At 42.6% G+C, this 17,719-nt stretch overlaps 2 non-coding genes across 2 annotated transcripts; one reads left to right on the top strand and one right to left on the bottom strand.

The window, feature by feature from the left end:
* The first annotated feature begins 13,926 nt into the window (after nucleotides 1-13,926).
* On the top strand, nucleotides 13,927-14,010 carry TRNAL-UAA (transfer RNA leucine (anticodon UAA)). The gene has a single exon. It is a non-coding gene; the product is annotated as a tRNA-Leu (tRNA).
* Nucleotides 14,011-17,230: 3,220 nt separating this feature from the next.
* Nucleotides 17,231-17,314, bottom strand: TRNAL-UAA (transfer RNA leucine (anticodon UAA)). The gene has a single exon. It is a non-coding gene; the product is annotated as a tRNA-Leu (tRNA).
* Nucleotides 17,315-17,719: the final 405 nt, after the last annotated feature.

The following is a 17,719-nucleotide window of genomic DNA, read 5'->3' as shown; positions in this document are numbered from 1 at the left end:
ACAGTAGGCGTTTGCATCAGCAACCCATTCAATAGACATGAAAATGTATGTCTGCATAGTATTGATAAAAAAAGGCCCATACAAATCATAGTTCTGATGTTTTATCAAAATACTTACATAATGGGATAGCAAGGTAGGTAACACCCAAGTCAAAGGGCACTAGAGGTTGAGTATGGTATGTGGTGGGGGATAACGGTTTTAAATTAGGTGTACTGTAGCAATGAAACTAGGCAACATACTGTACAGCAGGATTGACACACATTCCTTGTCTAGCACATGTACTCTATTTAATTAATACTCATGTTTCCTTGATCAGTGTTGGAATGTGCATATAGTAGCATTTAATTGATTGTTGACAGAAAAATAATGGCTCACTGTAGACAGTTAAAAAAATATTAGAAAAAATAATGTTACTCCGATTGTAATTTTTAACGGCAGATTAATCAACCAGTGTTTTTTTTTTTAACATTTCCTACATTAAATTAATCCATCATACTCTCTCTTACATTACAATGATAACTTAAAAATATATACAATCCGCGGAATGGATTTAGGTTAATCTTGCTGAGGGGTTATTTTAAAGCCACACAACAAAGCCACATAGCGGGATTTGAACTAATCCACACAGATTGAAGTTGGAATGATCCGCCTGCGGATTTTCCCCCACATAACAGATATTGAAGGGAAAGCCCGGGAAATTCTAAAGAACAGATTTTGACTAGTTCATCCATTTCTACTACTACTGAAACATTACCTAAATAGGTAAAATCATTAGGTTTCCTCAGTTTAACAGGTATCTACAATGCTAATGATATGCAAAAATAATATTCATTGTAATAGCATTGTTTCGCTACCTGTTTTAACGTTGATTTTCCTTGCGCAGAGAAACATTAACCAATACACTGCACATTCGCATTGGCAAAACTATAATGTACATTCCAATTAATGTGCATGCATTACAGACACATTACACATGTTTTTTTGTGCAGGGAAAAGGGGAAAGGAAATGGACCGGGCGCTTCCAAAAAGTGAATATCAAAACAGTGTTTAAAGAAAATCTGATAAAACACAAGTGTGAATCACCTATAAACAATTATTAATACCCTTCACCAGCCAGTGATAATGAGTAAATATAAAAAATATACAAATGGTGATATGCAGCTCAACTTCCTCAGAGGGGACTGTTCCAAGTCCCAGGGTGATTGGTTTCTTTTCTTCTGGGAGAGGAGGAGCGCAAAGTAGCTCAGTAATATATGTGGATAAAAAGATAAAGGCAAATATAGTGCAGAGTGTTGATACTAGAAATTATCAATCATATAGCCATAGGTAGTTGCACTCACAAAACTTCTTGTTTAAATAAGCATGTCAGAGATTCTTCTCTCTCCACAAGGGCTCCAGTCAGAGAGAGAAGAATCTCTGACATGCTACTTTGCGCTCCTCCTCTCCCAGAAGAAAAGAAACATTACACATGTGCATTACCTAAAATTAATGCTCATGAGCACGGTTAAATTATAATAAATATACATTAAATACTGACGTTACTCAGTCATATCAGCAGTGTGAAATATCGACATGGCTAAGCAGAGTTAAATTGTTGCTACTGCTGCTGCTGATACAGCTCCTGCTGCCCCTAGCACAGTTCCTGCTGATCCTGTCACTGCAACTCAGCTGTTCTGGAGGTTCAGCCACCTACTGTCTTGCTCCTGGCTTAAGAGTGGTGCCCACAGATGAGCAATATGAAGCAGCTGTTCTTGCTGGGCAGCAGGAGCTCATGTCAATCCAGTGCCATGGATTTCACACCATAAATGGGCTTCTGGGTAATATTTTGTGCACCTGCCAATTCTAGATCTTGGGTAACAAGATGCCGCAGCACAGTTCCGCCATCATCAATGGGCTTGGCCAGCTCATTTCTTCTCTGAATGACCTGACATGCGCTGTACAAGAGGGAATGGAGAGCCTAAGCACTCCCTCGATGCTCACCATCCCTGCAGCATCAAGTGATTCCCTGCCCAGATCAGGGATCTTCTTGGTGCTGGCCATTCCGCCTCCTTCTCCATCCTCTGTGGAGTCACCCATCCCATCTAGATTGAGGCGTGGTAGGCCTCGAACGAGGGGGCCTAGTGAGCCTGGCAGTTTTGTCACAAACAAGAGGAGAGTATTTTCTGTAAATAGTGTTCTTGTTATTTGACCTCTACATTTGTTCTCCGTTTATTGTTCGCACGCAGTGAAGTAATTGTAACAAAGTTGTGTTCACTACCTCTGTCTCATGTTAATTATTGTTATAATATGTACACATATTATTGTACACTGTGGCAGGATGGCCTGTAGGAGAGGTCAGGCGAGGTCAGGCAATAGTCCACACATGTAGTTTCATGTTAAAGAAAATGTTGAGTGGTTTTATTTATTCACAGCACAACTAAACATTTGGGCACACTGTCCCTTTAAAGGCAAAACAAAACTTACAAAAAGAACACCTACTCCTCATAGGGAGAACTTTCTTACACTCCAAGCCCTATATATTGGGCTGGCTAGCTGGCTATGTCCAGTTCCCAAAACCTAAGCATACACCACAATAGTCAAGGAACAATATCAAAGTTCTTACTTTGAGAGAGGGTTGGAAATCCAACTGCATAGCAGCTTGCACAGCACAGAACAGCTCTGTAGTCTCAGACAGCCACCTGCTACAAGCATGAGCCTCCTTATAAAGCTGGTTGTCAGGTGTGTCAGCTTACTTCCTGATTGCTCAATTATTCTTACTGTGTTAACCTTCTAAGTGCTGGATGAAGGACTCAGATGTATGTTTCCCAGGCATACAGTAATTATCAGTACCTGACTTCACCCTGTCACATGCCTCCCCTGTTTCTGTGTGGCTAGGGCCCCACATGGCTGAAGCCCGACCCTCCACTCCTTCTCTTGACAAAAAAATCGGCATTTCCATGCTCCTTCCCTGGCCTATGCTGTATATCAAAAGAGAAGGGCTGGAGGGCAATGTACAGATGCAGCGGCCGTTATTCGAACATTTCACAGAGCCATTTTCGTGTGCTCTGCAGTATTCTACGCAGCATTCACGCGGCCAATCACACCAGGTACATGTGTTTATCGCAGTTGCTTTGTTTGAATTTCATGGATTCTGTTTCGTATCCGTTGCAGAAATGATTGAATTGTAATGTGTACAGTACTCTGCTACTGTGCTAATGTGTCACTTTCAGGTGTTTAAAAACCAGAACACTAAAGTGCCATTTTCTGCACTCGCGTCTTAAGGTGGTAAGGTTGGAAGAAATCATGCGCCATGACATGGGTATAAACACGTGAAATGCTCGAATAACGGCCGCTGCATCTGTAACACCGGGTAAACCATGAATTTGTGTCCTTCATGGTATTTAACCATTTCAAGGGTGCGTGGTCAGTGACTAGGGTGAAGTGTACCCCCACGACATAATGCCTCAAGGCCTCAATTGCCAATTTTATGGCGAGGCTCTCCTTCTCAATGACAGAGGACCTAATTTCCCTTGGAAACAGCTTCTGAATGATGAACAATATGGGGTGTTCAACACCTTCAAATTGTTGTGACAGAACTGCTCCCAGTCCTACCTCGGAGGCATTCGTCTGAATTATGAAGGGCTCCTTAAAATTTGGGCTCCGGAGAGCTGGGTCCTCTGAGAGGCACTTCTTTAACATATCAAAGGCGCTTTGGCACTCCAGAGACCATCTAACTTGGGTCGGTCAAAGTATTTTTTTAAAATCTGTTAGAGGTACTATATTCTCTGAAAATGTTGGTATAAACTGCCTGTAGTACCCTGCTAACCCCAAAAGGTAGCAGACCTGTGTCTTTGTCTGTAGGGCTGGGACTTCCTTTATGGCGTCCACCTTGCTGGCTTTACTATCCCTCCCCCAATCGCATAGCCAAAATATTTTATAGTGGCTTTTCCCAGGGCTCATTTTTTTGGATTGGCAGTGAGTCCTGCTTTTCCTAAGGACCTTAGGTCCTTAACCTTTTTATATGGGATTGCCAGTGTCTACTATAGATGCCAATGTCATCCAATTAGGCAGTGGCATATGCCCTATGGGGTGGTAGCACTTTGTCCATTAACCTTTGGAACATGGCTGGAGCCTCATGAAGCCCAAACGGCATGTGACGAATTGGTATAAACCGAGAGGGGTGGTGAAAACTGTTTTGTATTTGGATTCCTCTGCTAAAGGTATCTGCCAATATCCTTTCGTGAGGTCTAGGGTGGAGATATACTCTGCTTTACCAAGGGAGTCAAGCAATTCGTCCACGCTTGGCACTGGGTATGCATGTAGGGATGGGACTGTACTTTTACGCCAGGTTCCATCTCAATCGTATGGGACACTAACTCAGTCTGCCCTGGCAGTTCAGAAAATACATCTGGAAACTGGTCACATAATTCCAGAAGGTCTGACCTTTGTTCCGTTGTTAACTGCTCTCCCATAGGGACCTGATAGTGATTGTAAGTACTACCCTTTGGAGGCTGGGGACCCAAATCCGTCTCTCCTTCCAGAGGGTGAATGAATAGTGATCTCATAATTTTCCAGGGTTTCAAGAGGTTTACGTGGTAGATTTGTTTACCCTTCCTGGACCCTGGTTGAGAGATCTCATAGTTCACCTCCCGGTATGGCGGAGAACTTGGAAAGGACCTGCCACTTCACTAGGAGTTTACTCTATGAAATCAGTAATAGTAGCATCACTTGGTCTCCAGGTTGGAAGACACTTATGCGGGCATTTTGATTATATTGCCCCTCTTGACGTTCTTGAGCAGATTTAAGATTTTCCTTAGCAAACCAACCTATCATGTCTAGGCGTTTTCTAATGTCTATGACATACTGAAGGGTGTTACCTGCTACATGTGTCCCACGGCACAAACACTGCACTCCCTATGACGTCTCAGCACAGACAGGGTCTCGTACATGCACAGGGCATGCAGTTCCCCAAGCAACTCATCAATAGGAACGCCTAATTGTTTCACCGTTTTGCATACATAATAGCTCATTTGCCCATTCCAAATAAAATATTTGTACTGTACTAACCGCTAAGGTAATGAATGGGTTAACTCCTCTTTCAACCCCCACCCCCTTCCCCCACAAGGCATAAATACCTACCATGGGCCATATACCACCTTCACCCACCCGCGCTACCCACAGTAAACCTGTCACTGGTAGTTAACCCCTTCATTGCCTTCACAGTTAGCCGCTACAGTAATGAAGCTGCCTGTAAATGTATTTTTATTGCATCGGATTGATGCCGGTGTCTCCGTAGCTGATATTAAAGTCCTGCTTTCTGATTCATTTTTGCCAGCCTTCGGTGGCGAGAAGAAGCTTTGATAAAATCGCAATTCCAGAGCTCCGATGAGATTATCAAGGCTACTAGAATAGTGTGATTTTATAAAAAATGCAAGTTTTAGCTTTTCGCCAGCTCCCGCACTATGTGTTTGTCCAGGATCCAGAAATGGCGAGAAAATGCCTTACCCGCACTAATTTTTGCGATAGCTGCTCAAAATCCTCGATGAGTTGATTATCGAAGCTACTAGAATGAGGCCCTATACCTTTTTCATATCACTTATAAATCCTCTTCAAACTGTAGTTTAATTTAAGATTGACCTAATTTGTCCTCTTTCTCATGGCAAATAATATTCTATTGCTAGCTGTACTAAGATACTATACAACAGCATTTCTATCTTTTTGGCAAGGACAGCATTTCTGCAAGTACTTATTGCAGCATTTCTGCAAGTTGAGCATGTGCATCAGTCTTTTTTATTGCTTTTAAACAACTGAAAGTGTAGTAAAAAAACAAAAGCTACATATCCAAGTTGCAGAAGAATTCTAGTTGTTTTACGATGGCCACTTAGAAGAGAAAAGTTTCTTTATAGGTTTTCTTACTGAGACAATAACTTTCATCATAAGCTGAACTGTTAGTTAAAGTTATAAGCTGTTATTTATCAAAGTCAAAACTGCTGCAAAAGTCCCATCAAATGTTTTTTGCTTTTAATAGGATTTTTGTGTTTGGTAAATCTTGTGCTGTTTTTGTGGTTAGAACTTTCATCATAAATAACCCATTTTAAGACACCAACCAATAACAGAATTGAAAGGGACAAGTATCAGACCTGTAGCCACCTTCTTCAAAGCATGAATGAGGCACAGGAACTATTGTACCACTGTTTTAATTCTCTTTTTGTTGATTAAATATGGTTCTACAGTTAGGATATTGAGGGATTATTATATTAAACATTTTAAAATACTTACTATAAGAAAATACCTACAGTACTGACTAGAAACACATTTTTTGTTTTACCAGTCACAAAGCGTGATACCCGAAATGAAGAAGAGAACAACAAATAAATTGAGTGTATTGAGCATTCCTCGTTAAAGCAAATGAGCATTATTAAGATATGCTGCTATTTACATTAACAATTAAACATTTTATATTGCTTCCCTTTGTGCTAATGTCTCATGGTGCTTCATGTTACATTTTCTCCAGTTGTGTCAGTGAGCGAATGTGGGAGTCATTATTGGAGCAGATAGGAAAGGTCCTTATTGATTTCTGCCTGTGCATTGACATTTGATGTTTCTTTCAGATTTTTAATATTTTTCTATATTTTTTTGCATACGCAGTTTTCAGTGATTTGCTTCATCGTCTCTGCATCTCTTAAAAAACATGATTGCAAATGAGAATTGCAATGCTAGTGACATAAATGTTAAGTTGTGTGAACAAATACAGCAACCAAGGGGTTGACTTTCATTTTAAAAAAAAATGATTCTACGTCTCCTGTTAGAGTAACCTGCTGTTGTCATGGTGTCTGCATTAATGGGTCAATAAAACAATAAAAATAAATATGTTTATAAGTAAAGTGACTGGTGAGAGGTAACAGTGTATACTTGTTCCAAAGATTTGACCCGATCTGGCAAGGGTAACTTCAAAGGGGGAATCATACAAATTTATGAGTCATTTCTGGCCAGCAGAAGATGGTCACCATATTACTTATTAAAGATCCCTCATAATGTAACAAGGTTAAAATTAACATGGCTAAAAGTTATAGGGTTATGACGAGCCAAAAAACAGAATTTTACTGACAGTTATTATGACAGAGATGTGTTTCCTCTTTCAAACTAAAAGTTGCGACAGAAAAAATTATATCTTCGCCTTTCCAAAAATCATACAAATGTAATGATTAGGCTAGCATTATTCTAGGTGTTATACGGAGAGCGTTATTAGGTATTTTGTCATCTCAGATTCATTTGAGTTTAAAATCATCTTCTCTCCCCCAGCCCTAAAAAGGCAAAGGAATGTGTGTTGAGTAGTAGATACAGATATAGCCAGACTTACTGTGGGCCAACAGACAGTGGGCCAACTGCAGGGAGAGAAAAACAATACACCTCTTAGAAGAGCTACGCAGCTGTGTCCGGTCCCTGTCTACATCCGCCTCAGAGCCATCTGGATCCTTGTCTCTGCTGAAGGTAAGAGATGCAGGCTGAATTTTCCTCCCCCCTGGTTGATGTCTATCCCTTATATTGATCTCTAAATTTTGAGGGGGAGGGGGGGGGCTATATGGCCATATTTGGCACCTACATCATCATGGGTGCTGGACAGGATCCCCCTGTCCTGTCCATCCCCCTTGATGATGTATCATTCCATGGGCATTTACATCATCCAGGGGGAGGGAAATACAACCAAAATCTCTTACCTTCAGCTAAGACATGGATCCAGATGGCAGGCAGAAGCATCTGCGGACAGGGACCAGACATGGCTACATGTCTGCAATGCAGCTGGACTGCAGCCACATGGGCACTGGGAAAATCAAGGCCCGGAGGAGAGTAAGTCTGGATATATCTGTAAGTCACACCCACAAAAGATTTGTCTGGGGTTTGCTAAAGGAAAAATTATGCCTTCAAAAGCAATGGCCTGATACCAAAATAATAATTCATCTGTGAGGGGTGAACCAATAACACGGGAATTTTCATATTTCAATCTCACGAACATTTGAGTAGTCTAGTACAGGGGAGCGCAAACTTTTACTGCTGCGCCCCCCCTGTCTGGCCTGCTCTGGAGCTCGCGCCCCCCATCTGCCTTGCAGTTGCATCAAATGATGCTCCGGGGTCTTGTGACATCAGGTCAGTGACCCGCAGCGTCATTTGACGCCTGTGACATCAGGTCATGTGACCAACAGCGTCATTTGACGCCTTTGACATCATGTCACATGACCCCGTGGCGTCAAATATATATACAGATGCAGCCACCAACATTCAACCACATCTCGAGATGAAAACTGCACTATGCCGCAATAACTTTATAGGTGGACCGAAGCAGACTATAATGGCCCAAAGGATTAACACAGTGGGGTCCCTGCTGTGTGAATCCTACCAGGACTACCTGTCTGTAAGAGACGCGCGGTAGGAAATAGACTGAATCAGTCACTCTACCTGCGCGCCTCTAACAGGTGATTGTGGGGATTTTATTAGATTTTCATTTTACAGTATTGTAGCAGGGGGTCTCTGGGGCTGAACCGCATTGATTTCAGGTCAAGGGACCCCCTAATTCCCGAGTTACAGGCCCCCGTTATGGGGTGCCAGTATCCCTCTGGTTTGTTTAAATCCTCGATCACATGGGCCGTGACGTGGGAGAATTTAAACATGGACACCGGAAGGTGTGCAGCCTACAGTAAGTGCAGCCCCCACACGGCTCACTGCTCTCAGAGAACAGAGAACTTCACTGAAGGATTAACGCAGCGGGGGTCCATTCTGAATGGGACTCCTGCTGTGTTAATCCTACGGGGCCAGAACCAGTCTGTAAGAGCTGTGCAAATAGATCAGGGAGATGCAGCCCCTCTCTCTGTGTCTCCCCACGCAGCATAGGCCGCGATTGTAGTGGCCACTGCAGGGCATGCGCGTGACTTCATTCGTGTGGTGCACACGTGCAAAACCTGCACTGTAGGCAGGCGGCACAGGGTACGTGGCGGAGGTGTGGCGCATGACATCACATGAGCGGTTCACCATGATTGGCCAAACCGCTTCATGTGACGCTAACGTCAAGTGGCCATCGCATGGAGAGACAAATTCATTTGTCTCTCCAGGATTCTGCCTCTCCATCGCGCATCTGTGTGGTCGCAGTCGCGCGCATTATGTGCCCCTTCACGGATTGCAGGTAATTGTTTTGGCGGCATGTGCCTTCAAACACGCTACCGCTGCCACTATAATCATGGCCTTATATAGCAGATCTCACTATTTTTAGTACGCAGTATTGCAGCAGGAGGTCTCTGGAGATTAACAGAATTCATTTCAGGTCTGGGGACCCGATGCATCTCGAGGTTCAGACCTCCGTAGGGGGTGCTGGTATCTTGTGCAAGTTTAAATTTCCCGCGTCACTGCCCACGTGACCAGGACATTTAAACAGCCCCAAGATACCGGCACCACCTACGGAGGTCTGAATCTCGGGAAATATTTCTGGTGACCCCCTGCTTCAATACTGAAGAATATGAAAAATACAAATAAAAGCAACGCTTCATTACCTTAGTAGGAAATTAATATTAAGCTGTAATTTAAAAAAACAATAACCATTAAATTGCATTAATAATTCTCCTTCACTACCTAGTGCAGTGATTCCCAAACCTTTCTGTTTGGAGGAACCCTTCAAGTTTTTCGAAAAATCTTGGGGAACCTCTATCTAGCAAACACATATTAGGTTAATTTCACACCTCACAAACCCCCTCTATTTCCCACCCTCTACCCATGTATTTCTTTCCTCTCTGTCTCACTCACTCGCCCTCCTCCAAGTCGCATGTATTTATCTCACTCTTACTCCCTCTTTTCCTCACTCACTCCCCCCCACTCTCCTCTCACTCACCCCTACCTTCCATCAATTACCCCACTATCACTCAATCCCCCCCACAAAATTCATACCAAAATACCCCTCCGCCTAAATACATGTAACAACACCCTGCAATACATAAAAAAAATTCCCGCGCCGCCAAAACATAGTAAAAATGCCCCCGCCAATACATAGTAAAAATGCCTCCACCACTCCAATACATTTTAAAAAGACCCCCACCAACCCAATACATTTTTAATAGATCCCACCGTCCCAATACATTTTAAAAAGACCCCCTTCGCCTCAATACATTTTAAAAAGACCCCCAGCCCCAACAATACATATTTAAACAAATCATCATCATCGTCGTCGTCGTCGTCGTCGTCGTCGTCGTCGTCGTCGTCGTCGTCGTCGTCGTCGTCATCGTCATCGTCATCATCATCATCATCATCATCATCATCATCATCATATCTCCCCAGCACCCCACATTATCATTCTCATATTTCTCCCCCAGCACCCTTCATCATCATCCTCATATCTCCCCCAGCACCTTTCAACATCATCCTCATATATCTCCCCCAGCACCCTTCATCATCCTCATATATCTCCCCCAGCACCCTTCATCGTCATCGTCGTCGTCGTCATCGTCGTCGTCGTCGTCGTCGTCGTCCGTCGTCGTCGTCGTCATCGTCGTCGTCATCATCATTATCATCATCATCATCCTCATCTCTCCACCAGAACACCTCATCATACACCTCATATCTCCCCAGCACCCCACATCATAATCCTCCTCATCATATACCCACCCCCTGCATCTCATATAACCATCCTGCATCTCTCATCACTCTCCCCCCTACATCTCCCTCCTCCTGTAGCTCACAAGCCACCACAGATCTCCCTCTCTGCTCGCACCACTCACCCCTCATACCGATCCCCCATCCCAGCAATCTACTACAGCAGGCCATGTTCTGCCCCCCCCCCCATCCCCTGCACACTATGGTCTTAATGCTACGGTGCTACTGATCCCCCATACGGATCTCCCTCCCCCATCCCATATGTCTACCACAGGTGATGGCGGCAGAAAGAGGCAGGCAGGAGGCTTGAAGCAGTGGGTGGGAGGCTCGAGGTGGTGGGCGGGAGGCGCTCTAGCTCCCAGCAGGCACTGGAAGTGCCAGACTGCTAGAGCGCGCTCCTACAGAGGAGGAGGGAGGAGGAGGAGGGAGGAGGAGGAGGGAGGAGGAGAGCCAGGAGGAGAGCAGTCGCGGGGGACGCAGTGAGTGCGGGCAGCTCGGCGGAACCCCTGGGACTGCTCCATGGAACCCCAGGGTACCGCGGACCCATGGTTGAGAATCACTGCCTTAGTGGCTAACAGCTAAGATAATGAAGGTATCTGCTAATCAGTAAAGACCTTTTTCAAGCAGTGTACAACCTTGGTCCTATTTTTCTCTGCTGCATTTGTGAGATTGTTGGAGCAAGCCGGTTAGGACGCCTACAGCTGCAGCCGCCTTTATCCTAGTGCGGCCGTAGCGGCGCAACTCTGATAACCGCGGGCAGATGCAGTATTTTTTTTTGTTCCCGGAATATGTTCCGGTATTTTAGCGCTCGTAATATTAGCATTTTATTAGCGCTGTCTGCAATACTGCAATACCGTCTAAAAACTCAGGGGGGTGTTTGCGAGCTGTTGTCTTCAAAGTCTAATACTTTAGCAGTTCAACCTACTGTACGTCAGTACACAGTCTGCGTGTGTGCGCGCAGTAATTGTAAATTTGCTTATTTATACATGTATGTGCAGTGCTGTATGTCTCATTTGAACATTGTTGAAATGCATAGGCGTGTACTTTAATAGTATCACATTTCGGCCTGTACAGCACTCTCCCCTCGCTCGCCCCCGCACACATAGGCTAATTTACTGCACTGCAGTATTTCAACTTCTTATCTTATCTACAGTACAGTACACCTCTCCCACACCATTCCTTTGAATGTGTGTCTTTCTGGTTTCAATCACATTCCTGCTTGCTAGCTGATGATTACTGCGCATGCGTCTATAACTTCACCACTGCTTGCTTGCGAAATTCAAGAGTGAGTGACCCAAAAAAAAAAAATTCTCGTCATTTTTTATTTTTATTTTCTCCACAAGCCTGCCTAAACCATCTTGATATTACGATATTCAATATGTGCTGTAGCTTTTGACTGCGACACTGTGCGTTTGACTGCACATGGTTGATTTGTGTGGTTTTTATGTATTTGGGGCATGGGGATCAAATTATTATGTTAACCTGCTTGTTGAAAATATGCCATGTCTTTGAACTACAGTACAGCTAATCCTTCATGCAGCTGTACCCTACAAAATGCAGTCTTTATTCAGTTCTTCTGTCTGTTGACAATTGAGGGCCGGTGGATAATCATGAATAATGCACATTGATAATAATATTAATTAATAATATATAAAATATAATAATATACTTTGTACAATAATATACAATTTTCCGTCTTTATCTTCTTTCTCATTCTGTGTAGTTCATTGAGAGAGGGAAGGTTTTGTGTACATCATGACTGCACTTTAGATACACTTTACTGTACACACAGTTCACACAATGTACACATGATACCCCCCCTCCCCCTTTCCATCCTTTTTTCTCTGAAAAGACAAGAAAATAAAAAATTAGTGCTGTTAGGTGCATATTATGGCATTGTGTACGGTATAGCTACTCCATATTGGACTACAGTATGCAGTTAGTACTGTCAAACTAGTCTATACTGGAACTACTGTACAGTATACTGTAACTACTGTTAAATACTTTGCAACCAGGTGGCTAGTGCTGCTCTCTCAGGAAAGAAAAAAATTGTGCAGTTAGGTACATATTATGGCATTGTGTACTGTATAGCTACTCCATATTGGACTACAGTATGCAGTTAGTACTGTCAAACTAGTCTATACTGGAACTACTGTATACTGTGACAACCGTTAAATACTTTGTAACCAGATGGCTACTGCTGCTCTCTCAGGAAAGAAAAAATCTGTGCCATACTTACCTGTATAATACAGTACTATACTTGGTGTGCCTGTACTTTCCATACTACAGTACAGTACTATACCATACTACCTTCCTGATGCTTGCCCATTACGTGCGATCACAATGGGCAACACAGTCGCAATATGGTCAATATATTTATTGCATCATTCCACGGTGAGTACATCATTCCAAAAACTCATTATGCCTTGTGCTAACTCATCCTTTTTGGAGGGTTTCACGACTTTTCGGATATGGTCCTTCAGCTGATGCCAGTCCATTTTGATAGGATTGAAGTCTGGTGATCTGTCATTGGAGGGGGAAAAAAAGGAAAATTAGTTAAAGAGATACACAGTAAAAACAGTGGGGAAAAATGAGACACGGTTACCGCACTTACTCCGCTGGCTTCTTCAACCAGTTGATACCGCGCTCAAGAATATGCGCTGTTGATGCGGTGTGCTTTGGATCGTTGTCCTGGTAGAAACGGTGACCATCTGGGAACTCACGTGTTATGTATTCCACAATCTCAGGCACAATTTGCACTTGGAAAAAAGCTTTATTCATAGTAGTAGGGAGGCATACATTATGTCAAACTTTTTTTGACAGGTTCCACGCCCCTTTTTGGCCTAAGCCCTGCCCCTTTTTGGCCATAAACCCGCTCCATGTCCCGCCCCTTCCGTATCCGGTACCGCCCCTTCCGTATCCGGCCCCGCCCCCTGCGTCAATTTTTTGAGGTTGACGACCCCTACGCCAAAAAAACGCGGTTGACACCCCCTACGCCAAAAAAACGCGGTTGACACCCCCCTGAGCCAATTTTTTATTATGATGTGTATTTTGTATTCTTTTTTTTGTGATTGGTGCGTACTGTTGACGTAGATTGGAGGGGGCGTATACATACGCGGGGCATGTCCGGGCATGTTTATAGGCATTTGGGGCATGCCCGAACATGTTTTTTTTCATACGGGGCAAGTCGGGACATGTTTATTCTGAAATAACGCAGTGCGCATGTCAGAAATTTTCAAAAGACGATGAAAAGGGGGCATAGTATTTTTTTAAATTCAGACAGAATACTGAATTACTAGAATAAAACCCTCAAGTTTCAGGGTGGCCGAGTGGTTTAAGGCATTGGACTTAAGATCCAATGGACGTATGTCCTCGTGGGTTCGAATCCCTCCCCCGACATAATCTTTTTATATATTTTTTATTTGTATAGAGTCTGTACGTGTGTTAGCCGCAACAGGGCTACATAAAAAAAAAGCACAATTGTATAATAGTCAAAAATTGCTTATTTTATTTTTAAAAGATACAACAGTTTCAAGCAGAAAATAATTACATGTCGTATTTACAATTAAAAAAGTAAATAAGGTATTAAACGGCAGTTAAGGCATTAATAGACTAAATACATCTAGAGTCGTTAGGTTAGTACGATACATAGTATAGAGGGACAGCAATACAATGTCTTATTTACAGTGGAAAAAAAAATTACCAGCTTATTTACAGTTTCAACCAGTCAGCCGACGGCGTTAATAGACTACCCCTCCTCTTGTTTAGTAAATACCCCGGCGGTGATGTTAAGCCAGGGGCACTTAAAGAACTGTAACGCAAATCAGAGGTTCTTTTCTGAAGTGGTAAAAGGGTTGATGAAGGAGGGGGCGTTGTATCGGGGGCCGGTATTTTTAAGATGAACTTTTTGGTTACGCCTTTTCAACGCAATACGATGTGTCATCTTTAGACTTCCTAGATGATGACACGGCCATGGTTAGCTGGAAGTATACAAAGGAAGGATACACTGTAGGTCGTATTGTCAATATTTTTATTGCCTGTTTTACGACGGCCTATGCCCGTCTTGAACTGTACAATGTTTTGGACAAGCTACAAGAGAGGTGTCTCTACCATGACACTGACTCTGTCATTTTTGTTAGCAAAACAAGTGACTGGAATCCGCCTCTGGGTGACAACTTAGGGGAGATGACTAGTGAACTACCGACTGGTACACACATTACAGAATTTGTTTCCGCCGGCCCCAAGACTTACGGCTACAAGCTTTCCACTGGTAAAACGTGTCTAAAAGTTAAAGGTATAACACTGAACGCTGCAAACGCTGAATTGATTAACTTTGACACTTTAAAAGATATTGTCCTGGACTACCCCTTACACTCTGATCCTGAAGATCAGAAAAAGATTGTGGTACAACAGGCGGGGATTGTCCGAAATAAACGTTACTGGCAGATTGAGACTCGTCCTCTACAGAAAACACAAAAGTGTGTGTACACGAAACGACAGCTGACCAACGACTTCACAACCTACCCTTTGGTTACTAATTATAAATCTGTAATGGATATCAGGCTTCAACATCCTTTCTCGTGCATTTTAGCCGGACCGTCAAATTCAGGGAAAAGCTATTTTGTTAAACAGATTTTGCAACATTCTAGCACTCACTTGTCGCACCGGCCTGATAACATCGTATGGTTTTATGCATGCTGGCAAAATCTTTATGATGAACTGTTAAGCACTATGCCCCACATTAGATTTATTGAGGGTATACCAGCTATATTTAATGACGATGCTCTTTTTCCCCCTGGTAAAGTGAATTTGACAATCGTTGATGACTTGATGGAAGCCGCCAGTGAGAGCTCTGAAATTGAAAAAGCATTCACCAAGTACTGTATGTGCATCACAGAAACCTCAGTATCATGTACCTCGTACAAAATGTTTTTTGCCAGGGTAAAAAAAGCAGAACCATAAATTTAAACACTAAATATATGGTTCTTTTTAAAAATCCTAGGGATAAATTACAAATTAACACCTTAGTGTGTCAAATGTATCCTGGTAAATCACACTTCTTTTAAGAGGCTTTTGAAGATGCCACACGTGTCCCCTATGGTTTTTTGTTAGTAGATTTAAGAGCCACGACCCCTGATGAGTACCGCTTATGAACCGGTATCTTTCCGCCTGACAACCCCACAGTCTATGTTTTAAAAAAAAACAGTTCTAAAAAGAGATAATTATCTGTAAATTGTCATTACTTGTAGCCGCACCGCTGTTGTAAACATGTCTAACCGACTACGCCGCAATTGGCATACTTTAAAAGCATTAATACTGTAAGGGCTTCACCAAAGCAAAGAAAAGTTATTCTGTGTTCAGCGTCTAATGATTTAGTCATCGCCATATGCGAGATAGCCCTCAATGCTCTAAAAGGTAAAATACGTTTATCAAAGCGGCAAATTGGCATACTTAAAATGTGGCGTAAAATTATAAAAAAGCTGAGCGATAAAAAATTTACAATTGTAAAAAAGAAACGCCTGGTGAAGCAGTCCGGTGGCTTTATTGGCTCTCTTTTGGGTTTTGCTATACCGCTGCTGACTGGCCTTCTCACTAACCGCTAATGGAATATACTGAGAAAATGTACCTGGTCCCCAAACAAGATATGGATCGTTTACAGCGTCCCCCCCAGCGAGAGGGCGACATACGTGAAGTTGCCACGTATCAATGTTTGACCATAAATTTAAACACTAAATATATGGTTCTTTTTAAAAATCCTAGGGATAAATTACAAATTAACACCTTAGCGCGTCAAATGTATCCTGGTAAATCACACTTCTTTTTAGAGGCTTTTGAAGATGCCACACGTGTCCCCTATGGTTTTTTGTTAGTAGATTTAAGAGCCACGACCCCTGATGAGTACCGCTTAAGAACCGGTATCATTCCGCCTGACAACCCCACAGTCTATGTTTTAAAAAAAAACAGTTCTAAAAAGAGATAATTATCTGTAAATTGTCATTACTTGTTACAAAGCGTAAAATACCACATGGATGGAGCCCTTTTCTGTCTGCGATGGCTGAACTGAATATCCCCTCATCGGTTGTGGGTAATGCGACAAATAGAGAAAGCCTGGATCGCTTAAAAATACGGGCTCCCGATACAACGCCCCCTCCTTCATCAACCCTTTTACAACTTCAGAAAAGAACCTCTTATTTGCGTTACAGTTCTTTAAGTGCCCCTGGTTTAACATCACTGCCGGGGTATTTACTAAACAAGAGGAGGGGTACTCTATTAACGCCATCGGCTGACTGGTTGAAACTGTAAATAAGCTGTTAAAAAAAAAAATTCCACTGTAAATAAGACATTGTATTGCTGTCCCTCTATACTATGTATCGTACTAACCTAACGACTCTAGATGTATTTAGTCTATTAATGCCTTAACTGCCGTTTAATACCTTAATTACTTTTTTAATTGTAAATACGACATGTAATTATTTCCTGCTTGAAACTGTTGTATCTTTTAAAAATAAAATATGCAATTTTTGACTATTATACAATTGTGCTTTTTCTTTTTATGTAGCCCTGTTGCAGCTAACACACGTACAGACTCTATACAAATAAAAAATATATAAAAAGATTATGTCGGGGGAGGGATTCGAACCCACGAGCACATACGTCCATTGGATCTTAAGTCCAACGCCTTAAACCACTCGGCCACCCTGACACTTGAGGGTTTTATTCTAGTAAGGCAGTATTCTGTCTGAATTTAAAAAAATGCTATGCCCCCTTTTCATCGTCTTTTGAACATTTCTGACATGCGCACTGCGTTATTTCAGAATAAACATGTCCAGACATGCCCCGTATGAAAGAAAACATGTTCGGGCATGCCCCAAGCGCCTATAAACATGCCCGGACATGCCCAGCGTATGTATACGCCCCCTCCAATCTACGTCAACAGTACGCACCAATCACAAAAAAAAGAATAAAAAATACACATCATAATAAAAAAATGGCTCAGGGGGGTGTCAACCGCGTTTTTTTGGCGTAGGGGTCGTCAACCGCGTTTTTTGGGCGAAGGGGGCGTCAAACGTGAGTTTTTGGCGTAGGGGTCGTCAACCTCAAAAAATTG

The sequence above is a fragment of the Ascaphus truei genome, chromosome 3, assembly GCF_040206685.1.
Source record: "Ascaphus truei isolate aAscTru1 chromosome 3, aAscTru1.hap1, whole genome shotgun sequence".
Lineage (NCBI taxonomy): Eukaryota > Metazoa > Chordata > Amphibia > Anura > Ascaphidae > Ascaphus > Ascaphus truei.
The sequence above is the reverse complement of the archived record's forward strand: the minus strand, read 5'-3'. Positions and strand labels throughout refer to the sequence as shown.